At 39.7% G+C, this 17070-nt stretch overlaps 1 protein-coding gene across 1 annotated transcript in view; it reads right to left on the reverse strand.

Moving 5' to 3' along the window:
* ppp4r4 (protein phosphatase 4, regulatory subunit 4) overlaps nt 1-17070 on the reverse strand; it is a 48961-nt gene that overhangs the window by 29018 nt on the left and 2873 nt on the right. The gene's annotated exons all lie outside the window — the stretch shown is intronic.

Here is a 17070-nt window from a genome sequence, read left to right on the forward strand (position 1 = left end):
CTTACTCATAGGTCCATTCAAACCTTAGGGGTTGGTTCTTTCTCAGGGTATATCAGAGGCAGGCAACAGTGACCGCCCTCTCTTAGTTTTTTCATCCAGCCGCAACACTGTTCTGGTGAGACTGGGGAGCCCCCTCCCCCTCCACGGGGGCCCCAGGGCCCAGCAGGCCTCGATTCCAACCAGATCCGGCCTCATGGAAAAGAGAGAAGACTCTCTCACAAAGAACCAAGGACAATCTCAGGAGTTTTGGAACAAAGACTCCAACCAACAACGACTCCAATCACCCATCCTTCCGACTTCCTCACTTCTCCTGGGTGCTCGGCGTGGCCTCAACAGAGTCCCAGGCCTTCACCAAACCAGTCATGCGTTCCTGGAGAAAGAGAACGCTCAACCAACTTCCACTTGACACTGCCGGAACCATCAACGACTCCAATTTTCAACAACTTCAAGAACTGTTCCCATTAAAAATGCAAGTATTCAATTCAATGAAATGTGAAAATGAAATTCTGATGGTTCTTCTCATAGACCCTCTTCCGGTTTCCAATTTCATCCTATCACTAACCTATTTATGTATTCATGTGTGTATGTTGTTTAGTTTATTTATATTCATATAAATATCTATATTTAGTTAATAAAACTTGTACATAATATGTATTTGGTTCTGTTTTGTTTGCAATACAAGTCACTTTACGATCACGGTTTTTGCTACTGGCTCAAAGTACTGTACAGGCGAAGAAATAATTATTCTTCGGTGGCCATGGAAGATACCCTTTATTAGAATAAATTAATAATCAAAATAGTTCGTTGGAAGAACTGATTAATTGATTGTAATATTAATTCTGCCACATCAAGTTAATCCAATTAACTGACCCAAATATTTATAATTAATAATAACAAGATATTATTTTATTATTAATATTTCCAAAAAGCTGAGTTCCTTACATTCGGTTCTGGCCAGAGCGCCTGACATCAAAGCAAATTTAAAAGTGCCGGCTAATGCTAATCGTAAAAAAAGATTATTATTCACGTCGCACTAATGATGTTCGACTTCGCCAGTTGGAGATCACCAAAATTAACGTTAAAGAGGTGTGTGAACTTGCAAGTACGATGTCAGGCACTGTAATTTGCTCTGGCCCCCTTCCTGTTTGCCGGAGTGATGAGATACTTAGTAGACTGTGCTCACTCAATGGCTGGCTGTCTAAGTGGTGTCCACAAAATAATGTAGAATTCATAGACAATTGGAAACGTTTTTGGGGCAGACCTGACCTGTAGAAAAGAGATTGTATGCATCCATCCTGGGATGGGGCTGCTCTTCTCTCTAGTAATATGGCACATAGTCTTAAGCCCCGTTCACACCGCCATTTCGCTCGGCTCTGTACTGTGAAGTCGCTTGTGGGCGTTCGTAGTGCTGTCGCTCTAATGTTATTGGTAGACTGCACGTCTGGCCATATCTATACCAAATAACGTTACCATCACAAGTGATATATACAACTATACAATTTTAATTTGACTAGGAATTAGGCTCAAAAGAAACAGTATATGCTGTTGGGAGAATGGTTTTATATTACCACAGCAGTGTTCAGTGGATTAAATAGTTTACTAGATTAACGATCGATCAATCAACAAATTAATCTCACTCATACTGTCATATATTACTAAAACGTCATTCGAATTTGACAAATAATCAATTTTCTTGTCCCTAATAGTCAACACAATGCAGGGGAAACTGTAAAATGAACTACAGGAGTACTAAACTTGCATCATAAAATTACACCACTCGAACTATAAATGTATGAATTAAACTCACTGAGAATGTCGACAGTTTCTTTTCCATGCATCATTTTATTATATCCATATGTGGTTACAGTCAAATCATATAAAACAGTGGAATCATCCTCGAACTCTTCTGTCTTCCCTGCACTCGAGACGGTGACGTAAGCTCCACTGAAAAGGCTTCTTTCCTATTGGTTGTCGCTCGCGAAAATCGCTTCTCATTTGCATAAAGTTGAAATTTCTCAACTTTTGTCGCTTGTCTCTTGTCGCTTGACACGCCCACATTCTGTCGCCAACGGTCGATGTCGCTCGTGTCGCCGGAAGTCGCCAGCGCTCCATTGAAATGAATGCGATCATGTCGCTTTGTCGCTGCGTGTCGCTGGCGGTGTGAACGGGGCTTTAGAGCTCAAGCATGAATTGTGGCTCAGGTCAGGAAGCAGACAGACTGGCTAAACCGAGCGTCTGCTAGCTGTCTCACGTCACTGAGGTCAGATAAATCCCATCACATAGAGAGTCTTCCACCTAGATATCATCATATAGAGACTGTGTCTGTTCCCCGAATTAGGACATACAAAAAACTCCTAAACCCATTTAAGGGTAAAAATGTAATTGATGTTCCACAAATAAAAAGCAGATATAATATGAACAAATGATAAAGCTTGGGTTGCTGCATATTCGATCCCTTACTCCAAAGGCACTTATTGTTAATGATATGATTACAGATTATAAACTAGATGTGCTGTGTTTGACAGAAACCTGGCTAAAACCAACCGATTAGATTACTTTAAAGTCCCTGTAAAGGCAATTTAAAAAAAAATTCTAAACACATTATAAATGTTAGAAATGTATTGCTAAAACATATTACAAAGACTGTGAACTGTGAAGTACTGAATTGTGGAGTTAGACTGGTAAACAGTTTTTCACCATTGCTATTTTCCGGATTTTTTGGGCGGGTCTAAAACGGGGCTCGATGACGCACTGGAGCCCCTGAGCTCCTGGACACGCCCCTACTCGATGACGCAGTGACTGGAGCCCTTGAGGCTGGCCGCTCCACTAACAATATAAATAGAGCACATTCGCATCAGTCTGCCACTCAATCGCGAGTTACTGTCTGTACTATTATAGTTACTACAGCGTACAGTTTGCTAGTTATGTCTTCGTCACGGAAATGCGTAACTTACTACCTGGATGCGATCATGTACAAAACAGATCTGTGTTCTTATTTAAATTTCCTAAAAATGATCACATCAAGAAGAGGTGGATTCATTTTGTGAAGAGCCACCTTGATGGAGAGCTGAGGATCACCACCAAAACCCGCCTCTGTAGTGATTATTTTACACGGGATAGTTTTATAAACTTTCGTCGGAGACAACTGGGATTCACTGATAACGTTAATCCGCTGTTACTGGTGAATGGGGCCGAACCGACTATTTCCCGCCTCGACCTTAATCCTCCCGTCGCGCCGACAACTGGTGCCATCATCGGCAGTGTGTGCCGACCAATGAGTGTAAGTTTGTGTGCTTATGTTATAACGTTAATTAACCTAATAAGCTGCTAGGAGCATCCATTCCGACTGTAGCGGGCTGCGGGTGACAGTCGAGTGTGGCAACGGCAGCTTTACCGCGAGTGGGCGTGGTTTCAGCGCAGCCAGCGGACACGCCCCCGGCGTTTGAGAGCAGAGACAACTGCTCATTTTTTCAAGATTTTAATAGCTTATTTTATGTACTTGCCGGCTTTTTTTATCATTTAAATTTGGCTGGGTGGCTAATAACACATTTTTCTGTGATATGACAAACTCAGAACACATACTTAATTTTGACTTTACAGGGACTTTAAATGAGTCCACCCACAAAATTACTGTTATAAACATGAGCCTCGTCTGAAAGGCAAAGGGAGAGGTGTTGTTGAGAAGTCTAGTTTTAAATACAATTATTTTGAAGTGTTGGCGCTTAATGTAACACTATCTAGTGTAAATGATAAATCACGTTTGAGATTTGTGCTGGCTACTGTATACAGGCCACCAGGGCACCATACAGACTTTATCAAATCATTTGCTGATTTTCTATCAGAGTTAGTACTGGCTGCAGATAAAGTCCTATTTGTTGGTGATTTTAACATGTAGAACGGAAAAGTTAGACAACATGTGTCAGGACCTACTCATTGTCGTAATCATACTCTAGATATAATATTATCGCATGGAATCAATGTTGATGCCGTTGAAATTCTACAGCAGTGCGATGAGATCTTAGATCATTATCTAGTCTTGTGTATACTTAATTTAGCCAAGGCTGCAAATTCGACTCCGTGTTACAAATATGTTAGACCTATCACTTCTGCCACTAAAGATTGCTAGTTTATTGATAATATTCCTGACCAGTTTCATCTCCTCAGCATCCCAGATAGCTTAGAAGAACTCTCTCTTTTCCAGCACTTTAGACACAGTTGCTCCTTTTAAAAAATAGTATTACAGCTCCTTTGCTTTAGTTGGGTACATTTCATTTTATATTTAACAATATTATTACAACATTATTTTCCTGTTATCTCTGTAAAGCTGCTTTGAAACAATCTGCATTGTAAAAAAGCGCTATATAAATAAAGGTGACTTGAAATGTTCAGGAAGCACTTCTTTCCTACTGTAGCAAATGATGCTCCGGGTTGCATGCTTGCCATTTGTTCATCACAATGGTCTTTGCTGTGAAACCAAAGCACTTTTTGTATGTTGATCAGCATTGGGGTGTCTGCTAAATGCCTCCGATGTAAAAGCTTTAAATGTCAGTGAACAACTGCTGTGCCCAGCATTGAACCTTCACTGAGTGATAAAACTTGTGATTTTTCCTTTAAGGTCCATTATCTTGTCTCTAGGAGACAGATGGTTTCTCTTATCACCTCAATGTCTATACAGCCCCTTTCACACAGAGATTCCGGAAAATACACGGATAAAGTGACCTGGGATTTGACTCGGGTTCGTTTGACTTTGGTTCATTCACACTCCCAGTGATTTTCCGGAATCAGAGAGTGCATTCACACACAACCCGTAAAAATCCACTAAAGACATGTGACATCGATGTGACATATAATGTCTCAGCAGTGTCTATAGTTTGCTTATGAGAGAAACCACGCTTGTGCATTTTTTTCTCTGATTCGATCATAAACTAGCGCATTACGTACCGTTTCACACTGACGAACGATCCTGGCTTCAGTGCAATCATTACGACACGGCATTGATTACGGCTTTTATTCACACAGCGCGCGTTCCGGGACTGAACACGGCAATGTTACTAGGTCCCCAACCCGGCATCAATCCCGGCATCAATCCCGGGTCGTGATTGCATTCACACAGAAGGTGTTCTGGCAATTTCCCGTCAATTTCCAAAGATCAATGTGCTGTGTGTAAGGGGCTTATGAGAGCCTATGTCTATATGTCTAGTCTGCATTTACAAACAATAACCAGCAGCAAATATGAAGAGCTTCTTTAAAGGGGACATATTATGCTTTTAAATCGTTCCTTTTTACATATAAATCATACATTTGTGGTCTATATAAAGCGGAACTGCAATGCTTGGGTCTGAATTCCTCATTATTATAGCTCCACAGGCCCCTTTTCTACCCCTTTTCTAATGTGCGTCTGAGAGCAACTCGTTTTGGTGCGGTCTCTTTAAATGCAAATGAGACACTTCATATCCCGCCCCCTCTCCAGGTTGCAGAGGTGACACTCGTTTCAACTCCACCCCGTTCGGCCATTTTTGTAGTTTGATAGCAGAGATACAATTATCTAGCGGCACAAAAACTTTTTATTCACACGTTATTAACAAAATGTTAACAACGGAAGACTTGTCCATCAAGCCTTACATGTTCGAGCCGGACCCGGAGCGAGATGAAAATGAAGATGACTAACCTGCAGAACAACTCTTCATATGGATGTATCGCAATGGTATGTTACTGTATTTACAGTAACTTGTCCATCCATGCCCACTACTACAATACTGCATGTTTTATTTATCTTGAAACAAGTACAGTAACAAGACAAATGACTACGGCCTAATCTTATCACTAAAATTCGGTATTGATAAAATGATACGTTTAGAAAAGCATCAGAAAACACAGCAGCTAAATGACCATTGTCATGATGAAACTCAACAACAGTAATACTGCTACAGACGTGTACTTAAAAAAAAAAAAGACAAAGGTACGGCTAAACCATGACCACCGTGTGTTTTAAGAAAGTAAAGTAGCCTACTTTATTTTTATTTACGTTATTTACAGCTTACCGAAGTGCTCTGTTCGTCGTCTCCAAAGATAGAAGGAATTGACCCCTCAATCAGAAGAAGTCTGTCGGCAAATCCTTCTTTATACTGGCGGAGGTTGCTGAAGTAGTTATCCTTGAAGTGCTTCGCGCACACAAAAAGGACTTTACCCACAGATGTCGGTACATTTCCATGAAAAATAAAACTCAACCAGGCACTTCGAAGAGGTTCTGATGCTGGGAGATTGTGTAATAAAGCGTGTGGGTTACTACATCCAACAACCGAAAATTTTGACTTACCCTCTCGTAACTTCTGCATCCTTGAGCTTGGACTACAAAATCGCAGCGAGAAATAAAAATGGCGGATTGCTCGAAGTGTTGGCCGGGAGTCGATGTCCTTATTTGGCAGTTCCGCTGCAAATACTGTGACGTAATTGGTCAAAAAACGTCATAGATAATAGAAAAATCGGAACAGGTTGCAAAATATGACCAAAACAGAATATAAAGATATCAACGAAGCACCTGAAGAGACTAATTTAAACTTTTCTGTACTTATAAACCCTCCAAATGTACAACAAAATGCAATTACGGGCTAAAAAAGTGGATTTAGCATGATATATGTACCCTTTAAAGGTTCTTTAAAAGAGTTGACAAAAAATTCTTTAAAGGCCATGGTGCAGGTTTTTTTTTTTTTTTTTTTTGGCAATTTTCTAGTTGGTAATAAACATTTAAACAGTTATCCGTTGTATTTAATGTTGTAGGGTACTCAAAAATTAAAATATAATACGGAAAAGTAGGTGATATGTTAGCATTTAGCTACAGCTTAGCGATGATTCTTATTTCTCCCACAATGCATTCCATGACGTCACATGAGGTACTCGTTGACTGTTGAACGACAGACGAAAGCCCGCGGCCCGCCTTACCATTGAGGGAGAGTGATACGAGGAGTAGCTAGCTAGTGAAAGAGTGACAGTGACAGATTTATAAGTAAAGATAGATAACGATAGATAGATAGATAGATAGATAGATAGATAGATAGATAGATAGATAGATAGATAGATAGATAGATAGATAGATAGATAGATAGATAGATAGATAGATAGATAGATAGATAAGCATAGCATATATAGTGAGAGATAGCATAGCATAACAGATAGCTTAGAGATAGATAAAGAGTAGATGATAAATAACGTTAGTCAAAATGGTTTATTACTGTGTTTGTGGCGGGTGCAAGAACTACAGCAAAACTGGACATAGGGTCCATTCCTTCCCCAAGGACAAAGCGATCTTCCGAAGCTGGGTGCAGTTTCTGAAGATTAGGCGGGCAGATTTTTCAGCTAGCTCTGTCACCGCCTACTCGAGAATATGCAGCGCGCATTTAAAAGAGGAGGATTACAACTCAGGGGACGCCAAGATGGTCTCACTTGGTTTAAAGAGTGAGAGAAGTGCTAAATTACTTCCTACCGCCGTGCTGTCTGTGAACGCAAACCTCTCTGCTTGCCCTGTCCCGAGGTCGAGACACACCGTCTGCCGCAAGCGAGAAATTGCCACGGTAAGCATCATGCTAACGTTAATGTTTACAAGCTGCGTGTTAGCTAGCTCTGTGTGTATTTTGTATACCGTGCTCCCTATGACACAGCCTCCACTAATTTACAAGCACGATCACTCTGACATTAGAAGAGCATATTTCGCGATTCACGAATAAAAATTAGAATAATAACAAAATTGCCCTGAGGTAAAAGTCCATATCATCATGAGTGTTCATCAGATCAAGCGGCTTTCGCAATGGTGTGTTCGCGTTTGTTATTTGCGTGAAATTTGTTGTATGTAATTCAAAATAATTTACCAATCATTTTACCTGTGCCTTGTCAACGTCTGTGTGCGGTGTTGTCTGGGCTCACTGTGTGTTAGCTTGATGTGCTTTTGCATGTAACACTGCATATGCATTCATGAAAGAGTGTGTGTGTGTGTGTGTGTGTGTGTGTGTGTGTGTGTGTGTGTGTGTGTGTGTGTGTGTGTGTGTGTGTGTGTGTGTGTGTGTGTGTGTGTGTGTGTGTGTGTGTGTGTGTGTGTGACTGTGTGTGCGTGCGTGTGTGTAAGTGAGTGTGAGTGAGTACGAGAACCATCAGTTGACCCTCAGGTAAGACCACACTTTTGAAGGCATCTGAGAAATACTTTTTTATCCTTGGATGATGCTAAGGAACTCATACATATTTTTATTTTCTCCCATCTTGATTACTGCAATGCTATGTACACTGGCCTTTCGAAGAGTTCTTTAGCGAAGCTACAATTGATACATAATGCTTCTGCCAGAGTACTAATGAAATTAAAGCGTTGCATTCCATGTATGAAAAGTGCTATACAAATAAATGTAGTAACCCTTACAAGCAATGCCAATAAACTGTTTTTACTTATTAAAATTCATGTGTTCTGTGTACTTTATAACATTTTAAGGGCAATTGGGCGATCACAACAGAATATTTATTTATTAATATTTATTTACAGAATTATTTTTATTCATTCTCATTCAAACAAGGCCATTGAAAGCCCTGATAGATCTGGTCACCACTTTGGAAGTTTTGCCTTATGGTTGAAACCACACAAGAGGGTAGAGGCTTCCTTATACTCCTCCCTAAAACTCCATAAGCCCAGCGTATAGCCTGCCTGTACGCAGTGTACCGGTATTGCCTAGGGATAAGTAGGAAAGATTTGTAAGTTTTAAACTCTGTAAGTAGGTTGGAAACGTCATTTGAAGCCTGTCTCTTATGCATGTTTGTGCATGCAACACATCTCTTGTCACCTATAGCTGTTGTTCAAAGGACTCCCTGTAAAAAGATTGGTAAAGTAAACATAAACCATGAACATACTCGTGCGTGCTGGCTTGAAGGGGGCCATGATCCTGCCTGAAGTGCCTCAAATCCAGGATGCTGCGTTAGGCACGTTACATCTGCTGGCCGCGGGGTGAGATCCTCGACCAGCGACCAAAACGCGCTCACCTCCCTACAACACAAGCTCTCCACCACAGTTTCCATGGGACGACACCGCCCACACACACACCTGCCAAACACAGCGACACAGACGCTTACTACTCACTCCCTCTCCCGGTAAGCCTGACGGTGTCAATGACAATCAATCGCGAGGAAAACGAGTTGGCACTACCAACAATAATCACACTGAAGACATGACCAGCCTACTCGGCGTCGGCTACGGTGAAACAACATTTTCACCGGAGAAAGAGGTAAAAGTTTAAAAATAAACACTCACAGGTGGGACTGTCAAGCTTGCATTATATTTATAGATCTTCTGACTAAGTTTAGGGTAACGTTACTTTTCTGAGCCAACGACATAATCACTGTCACTGGATAAAAAGAAAACGTTGACTTTCACTCGATGCTATTCACTGACAGTAAAAAAAAAAATGTTATTGTATTCACTGCTGTTCATTGACTACTAGCTCCAGCGGTCATTGCTGCGTTTCTAAATGGTAGCAACTCACCAGGACACTACACCAACTCTCCATTCATTCTCCTCTGACCATGCATTTATTTGTCTTTGACGGCCATCGGCTCTCGGTATTTCCTCATTCACCCTCTCACGTCTAAACGGTGCGAAATTGTATGGCTGTGGGCCATCATAAATGTTAACTGTGGGTCTTGCCACCTCTTCCTCATCCCAGTTAGACGCCATAGTAGTCAGTGCCAGTCTGCTATAATTAGTTCAAGTAACTTAGCTGAGAACGGCTGAGGCTACATTCCACCGCGTCTACCTCGTGTGACGTCATCGCCGAGTTGCGTAAAAAATAACCGTTACTAGCCAAAAACTACAATAACTAGACTTTAACACCATTTTGGAGACATTTCTAACTTTATATACATATCTTGACTGCTTTATCTACCCATTAATCGACAGTGGTGTTTAACCTGCACCATGGCCTTTAAAGGGTAACTAAACACTAAAAAAACTTTTTTTAGTTAACGATCTGTAAGAATGGAGCTTCATAAATGCTGTTCATTGATTCAAGTACATTTTTTGACATATGGGTTTAAAGTGTTTTAATTCTACAATATATGGTGTAAAAACGTCTGAGTGCTGCCCTCTTCAGGTTGAACGGTGGCTACTACAGTTGAATTTTCCTATTGGAAGTTGTGATACCCTCTGACGCCCTTGAGATGAGAGATGCGTCTTAGGTGCACAAAATCATTTTACCCACTTTAGACCTAGACATGAATACTTTTAACAGAATTGATGTACAGTCACATGGGATGAATACTCTAACCATATCAGTAGCTTAAAAATAAAAAAAATATATTAAAATATAAGCTACTTTATTCTAAATAAGGCGGTTCAACCCCTCATATACCCCTTTTCCACCAAAGCATTTTGAGAGCCGGTTCGGAGCCGGTGCCTACTCGCGAACCGGTTCTTTGTGTTTCGACAGCCAAAGAACCGGTTCTCGGCCAGGAAAACTGGTTCCAAAGCGGCACCAACTCTTTGCTGGACTAGAACCAGAGAACCGTTCTTTTACCACCGTGTCATGCTTACGTCGGGGGCTGGGGGCGGGTTTAGATGTGTCCTAAACATATGACCGCAAAGCCAGGAGAAACATTTGCAGAAACACGATGTAGTCCACCATTGTAATTATTATGCTTGAAGTTGGCGCAAGCGTTTCTAGCTTTTTTAAAATTTTATTTTTTTATTGAAAACATTATGTAAGCAAAGAAGAAAACAGTCAAAACATAGAACAAATAAACGGAAAGAAAAAAGACACAAGACAGAGGTACATAACTAATCAGAAATGATTACATATCAAAGGAAAAGATTAAAAGACTTACTTATTTCAATTGTTTTTAAAGCCTTCATGGTACACAAGTTAGAGATAATCCCAAAATAATGTACTTGCTAGCGTTTCTGTATGGCGACGTACACAGTGACGTTACGACGTCGTTCGCTGGGCGCTCTAGTCAGTGGGAAAACAAACCGGTTCTGAGAAGGTTCGCAAGTTGAACCAACTCCGAACTAACTTTGAACCAGCACCAGTTCCGAACCAGTTCTTTTTTGGTGGAAAAGGGGTAATAGTTGCCACCATCTAGAGATCACATGACCAGTCATTCTAACAATTCAAAATGCGCTAAGAAACCTTTTCACCAATACATGTCAGTAAGTTTCAAAAACATTTGGTTGATTAGGAAGAAAAGAGAGCACAATGTAGCCATGAAAATAACCGTTTTAGTGCACCTTCAATTTTATTTTTAAACAATTTTGCAATTTTATTTTTAAAATTTTTTGCAATTTTATTTTTAAACAATTTTGCAATTTTATTTTGGATGAAATGTGCAATTGATGTAGCCATAAAGGTGAAGAAAATGCCCACATGCTCTGATTATTTATAGAACCGTTGTGCTGTAGTTGTTTCTAACATTGAAGCAGAACCCTCTGAAGCTTAGTCCAGCTGAACCTCCCAGATGTCCTTCTCTGTCTGAACACTCTCATGTCTATCAGTCTCTCATGTGTGCTGTTGTTCTAAATAATGAACTATAAACAGGAATTCATTACTTTTTCAGGGATAAGTTGTCCTTCTGTGTCTTTTGTTGGCAGAGGGTTATTTAATAACCAAGAAACAGCCTGACCTACTGCCAAGTTTGTCTAAGAAGGGAGTAATGTGGTCATGCTTTGTGCACTTCTTGAATATGGTCAATAATGTGCAGTACCTTAGCAATGCCTGTGTTTATACACTAAACGACAGAGGTACTATGCAGAGAGAGAAGCAGCTGGCATCTTTAGGAGGATGAAAGAGATAACTAGTTAAAGACCAGGTGCTGAATGGTTTGGAAACACTATCCCACTGCTGTGAGCCTCGAGTCTCTGTTTGTTCCGGACAGGTCCTAGCTGGAAAGTGGTCAGAAAGTAAAAGGAGCTACGCTCGCATTTGTAATTAGATTTCCCTGGTGAGTGAACGATTTCCAATGGCCTAAACCCAGAAGAACATTTAATGAATTTAGAAGTTCCTTTTTCATAGCTCAAGAGAGTTAATGGAGATCTCTGATATGTTTCTTCTAAAATGAATAGAAAAATAGAAACAAATGAGATAATTGTCAACATACTCAATGGAGCTATAAAATTAAATGCATGGAGCAAAATAAAAAAAGAAATATCACTGGCTTGGATAATTTGATTTAGGAAGAATCTGGTGATGAATGTTTGAATTCTTATCAAAAAATCTCTGACTGCTTATCAGAGTTTGGCAAATCTGAATTCCTAGAGGAGGAGACAAATGTGAGATTACATTTCTAAGAAGAAAGTATGAAAACCAAAAATATCTCCAATTGCTCTCCATTTAATCTTTTTGCTAGCTAGGAGAAACAATTGAACTATCTCATTTACAATCTTCTTTTCCTATGGGGTGGTTATATGACAATATATGTTTAGAAAGGCCTATTTTGGAAAGGAAACTGAAAAACCCTGGCTGAGATCACGTAGTTGGGAGAGAGCTAGGGCTGGGACAACGCGTCGACGTCATCGATTACGTCAACGTATTTTTGCGCGTCGATTCGTCAGACCCAAAACAAAGATGGCGGCCCCGGAGAGTAGTAGCAACACGAGTGGCTCCTCAGACTATCAGAAGTGCAAAGCGGCACGCACTCGTTCCTCTAAAGTGTACACACACACAACCCACAGAAAAATGTGCGTCAGCATCGAGTTCTCTTTCGGGCTTGAACGAACCATAACACACAAATTATGCCAAACTGTCCGTTTTGTCGAGTGTCCTCATAAGAGCAGTCTTAAATGAGTAAAATAAAGTATTTTATTTTAAGGAGTAAATGACTCACTCAGACCAGGCGCCAGGATTATTATTATACCGGCAGCCTAATAATCATGAATGCACTCCGCTATCTTTTAACACATCTCGGTGAACGGCTTCTTCGCGCAAAAGGAAAAAATGTCACGAAGCGCAGTGAAATGCAGCGACCTATGTGGCGTTTCCTGATGGATCGAGTTTGTTCCTTAACTTAATTTTATAAGTGCAATTTCACACAAGCTCTCAGCGCGTGCGAGACTGCTGCAACCTGCAAGAATGCGCTATTAAAAATACATAGAGGACACTGACAACGCGCTGACAGACAGGACCAAGAAGGTAACATTTAATAAAGTCTCAACTTTCAAATTTGGTCAGTCAAAGAAAATTAAACCATAAATAGGCCTACTATTTTGTGGCTCTTTAAAGGGGCATTCGGCAACTCTAGCTATTTCTTTGCTGATTTTCACTTTTGTTGACGCATGTTTTCTCAACGAGCTCCCCTACAGCTGTGAGGCGTATATTTCACAATAATGTCGTAAAAAAACTCACTTGCGGCACCCTCCTCCTCCTTTCTACCGCTGCTCATGTGCATTTGTTATTATCGGAGCCGGCCAACTTTATCGCGTGGAACTATGTCTACCAAGGTGGGTAATACATCATACACATTGCGGGCAGCGTGTGTGTTTATGTCGAATTGCTGTAAAGCAGTTTGTGTTTCTCGCTCGTTCTCGCTTCTCATGAGACTTCCTATTTCCAACTTACCGGGACGTCAGTCCCCATGTTGCAAGGTTGGTTTCCGCCCGGGAACGCTGGGGGGAGCGGGGAAAGTCACCATTTTCACCAGAACAGATTATTACACCATCCAAATGATTTCTAAACGGTTTTATTAAGTTGAAATAGTTGCCGAATGCCCCTTTAATATGTCGTGACAAGATTGCACTTTTTTTTCAGTAAGCTAGGCCTATGTGTTTTCAGGCTTCAAGGTTTTATTGAATGCTATCTCTGACTAAGAATGCATTACTTTGCACTTGTATAGTCTTTTATTTTGGAATTTTAAGAGCAATAAACATGTATTGCAATGTTAAGGAATTCATGTTTTTTTTCATTCAGATATGTAAATCAACATTGCTATTACTCAATTAATGGGGAGATAATCGAATTGAGCTGAAAAAATTAATCGTTAGATTAATCGATGCATAGGAAAAACAATCGCTAGATTAATCGTTTTTAAAAATAATCCTTTATCCCAGCCCTAGAGAGAGCGAAAGTACAAAGCCCCTAAAGAGAAATAGTGGTGGAAAGAAATATGTGAAAAAAGTAAATGCTTTTGCATTCTCTCGCAAAACTTTTGCATTCCCCCTAGAAACTTTGCATTCACTCGCAAACATTTTGGCAAGGGAACGCAAAGTTCCTCGGGGAAACACAAAACATTTGCGAGAGAATGCATAAGCATTGACAAATGATTATAATTTTTTTCCTTCACCACATCCCTCCGTACGAAAGAGCTCGAGCAGACAACACAGTGGTAAAAAGTGTCACACTGTTTGATTTCTCCCCCTCCTAAAGAAATGAGTCGGCAGTTGATTCTTGAGCCAGCAGGACTGTAATGAAACCTAAACAAAGCCCACTTAGCAATTAGTTTACAACTGGCAGCCTCTCTAATCCTTCCAACCCCAAAAGGGCCAATGATGATGCTGGGGTAAAAAAGTGAAGAGCACAAGCTGTGTGCAGTCTGTCTGTGAACAAACTTTCATTCCCTACATTTCAAAAGAATAACTTTCTTTTCAATTGTGCACATCCTTCATTCCATAATACTATTGTATCCGGAGTATCAATGTTTTGAAGATTGACCAATTCACCTACATACGCAAAAAATGTAGTCAATACTTTTTAGAAACCGATTGTGTAGTTCTACCAGCACTGCTAACAGGGCCATGGTAACGAAACCTTTGGAATATACAATGCCCTAAGAAGAAACAAGTCCTGACTGCTGACAAACAACAAAAATCATGTCCTAAAACCCTGCAGACTCGTCAGTATGACTCTCAGAAAGAGCATTGACGCATGCGATGCTGCTCCTGACATCAGCACACCAGAATGAAAAAATCTCTCACTCACTGTACCTTAAAGCGTGTCAGCAGCACCTAAACTTCCACAGTGTGTTTACCTATTACTCAAACTGTCACTGAAATGCACAATTCCAGAGTTTTATAATCTCTCATATTGTTGCAGCATAGAGTATACATATTTGTGAATTATGCCCAATAATATGCAAACTTTAACTACATACAATATCAGGAGAATCACTCTTATAGGAACCAAAAAAAAAATTTTTTTCAAATGTGCCTGTTGTAAATAATAACAAGTTCACCTTTAGTTTAGAAGTTCTGCTTGAGGGTGAAAAAGTTCCCCCTTCAGATTTCACTTGTGTTCAAGTAGGTCATGCAAATTCATGCAAATTGACCGCACCTTAATGTTTAAAAATGACTTTGATCAAAACTCAAATTAAAATGAAATACTAGAATTAAATAACATAACATTTTATGCTACTGATGTTAACCTGACAGTATGTATGCAATGTATTTAAAATATAAAAGCATTGTGTACGACAGTGAGATTAATGACAATATCATGACATTAGGCCTCATGTTAGCCTGACAGTTGACTCAGGAGTTACTTGATATCAAGGTGGATTATTCAAGCAAACAATTACATTGTTGTCACAGAAGACAAACAACTAGATACTATTAATGAATTAAGTGAATCAACAACTGTGTTGATACACTGAAATATGATATTGGTTTAAATACAATACAAAATAAACATCCTAAAGTTTGCAAAATGCTAAAAATACCTCACTAAGATGGTACCATATTTGTGTAGCCATAATCTATGAAGTGTCTACTGTCTACACATCAGAAACATTTTATTTTAACCATTCATCCATTTCTTAACAAGCACTCTCTTCCCTGTCATCTTACAGATGTTCTTGCAGCCTGCTTTTACGTGCCAAATGACAACGAACAGGGGCAATTAAACTGTTCTCAGAACTAGTTTGCCACCCGAGGGAGTCGGTCTGTGGACCGACTCTGGCATTTAATTAGCACAGGCAAGGTGCAATATAGAGTTTTATAGGTTAAAGAGGGACAATATCAGATCTTCCAAAAGAGGGAAGTGTCTGAGTTTTGGGTCAAAAAGCATAACATGAAAGAGTTTTTTTATATTTGGTCCAAGCGTTTGAGTTTTCATCTCTGCATAAAATGGAGGCATACATCATGTAACAAGAATACAGGTCAACTACTGCTATGTTCAACACAGAGAAACCAATATATATCATAAACTGGTGAACATGGCAGATAGACTTTGACCCAGAAGTTGACTCCATTAATCAAATGTCAAAACAATGGTGCTCCAACTAGGCTGCTGTAGTGAAAATATGTCTTTATTAATAACTATACTAAATTAGCATTCATGTAGCTCAAACAATAAAGCATGGCGATAGCAACATCAAGGTCATATGTTTGATTTCCAGGGAATGCAGGGACTGATAGGAATTTAGTCGCTTAAGTTAAAAATAACTGCCGAAAGCATTAATGCAAACATACAAAAATATCAATATCAAGATGAATTTATATTTTCAAGGACCTCTAAACATGATAGTTTATGATCTCGTAATGCTGATAAACAGGTATAAGAGCAACACAAGCAGACAAATACAATCGAGTCATTAAAATGGTCACCTCTGATATAATATTTGTTTGGAATTTTATAAACAGCTTGGAATATTCTTAAAAATGTCTTGACTAAAACTTCACAAGACAAAGTTTGACCAACCATGTCCATTTCTAACTGTAAATTCATGATATTGTAAGATCTAGATGATTCTGGGGAAATCTGATCAAATTTGAACTCCGTTTCCCCAGTAATCAGCACCAGATCCATTCAACTTTAATGATCAGATAACACCATATCACTGCTTAAACCTGCATCTGAGCGACAGTAACATGGAAACAAAGTATCATTTAGACGGAAGTGAATCAATCAAAACTAACTTTAGCTGGAAAAGATATTTTTCAAGAAGCACTATAAAACTAAACCAATCTCTGTTACCTTAACTTATATGTTTATTTCTGTAAAGCTGCTTTGAAACAATCTACATTGTTAAAAGCGCTATATAAATGAGGATGACTTGACTTGACTTGGAAACTTAAGAGTGGTGACTCCCCTAAGTCCTTCGAGATGACGTGCCGTTAGTTAG

Source organism: Siphateles boraxobius, unplaced genomic scaffold (genome assembly GCF_051911475.1).
Source record: "Siphateles boraxobius isolate OS27281-9 unplaced genomic scaffold, OSU_SipBor_1 8, whole genome shotgun sequence".
NCBI classification, from domain to species: Eukaryota; Metazoa; Chordata; class Actinopteri; order Cypriniformes; family Leuciscidae; genus Siphateles; species Siphateles boraxobius.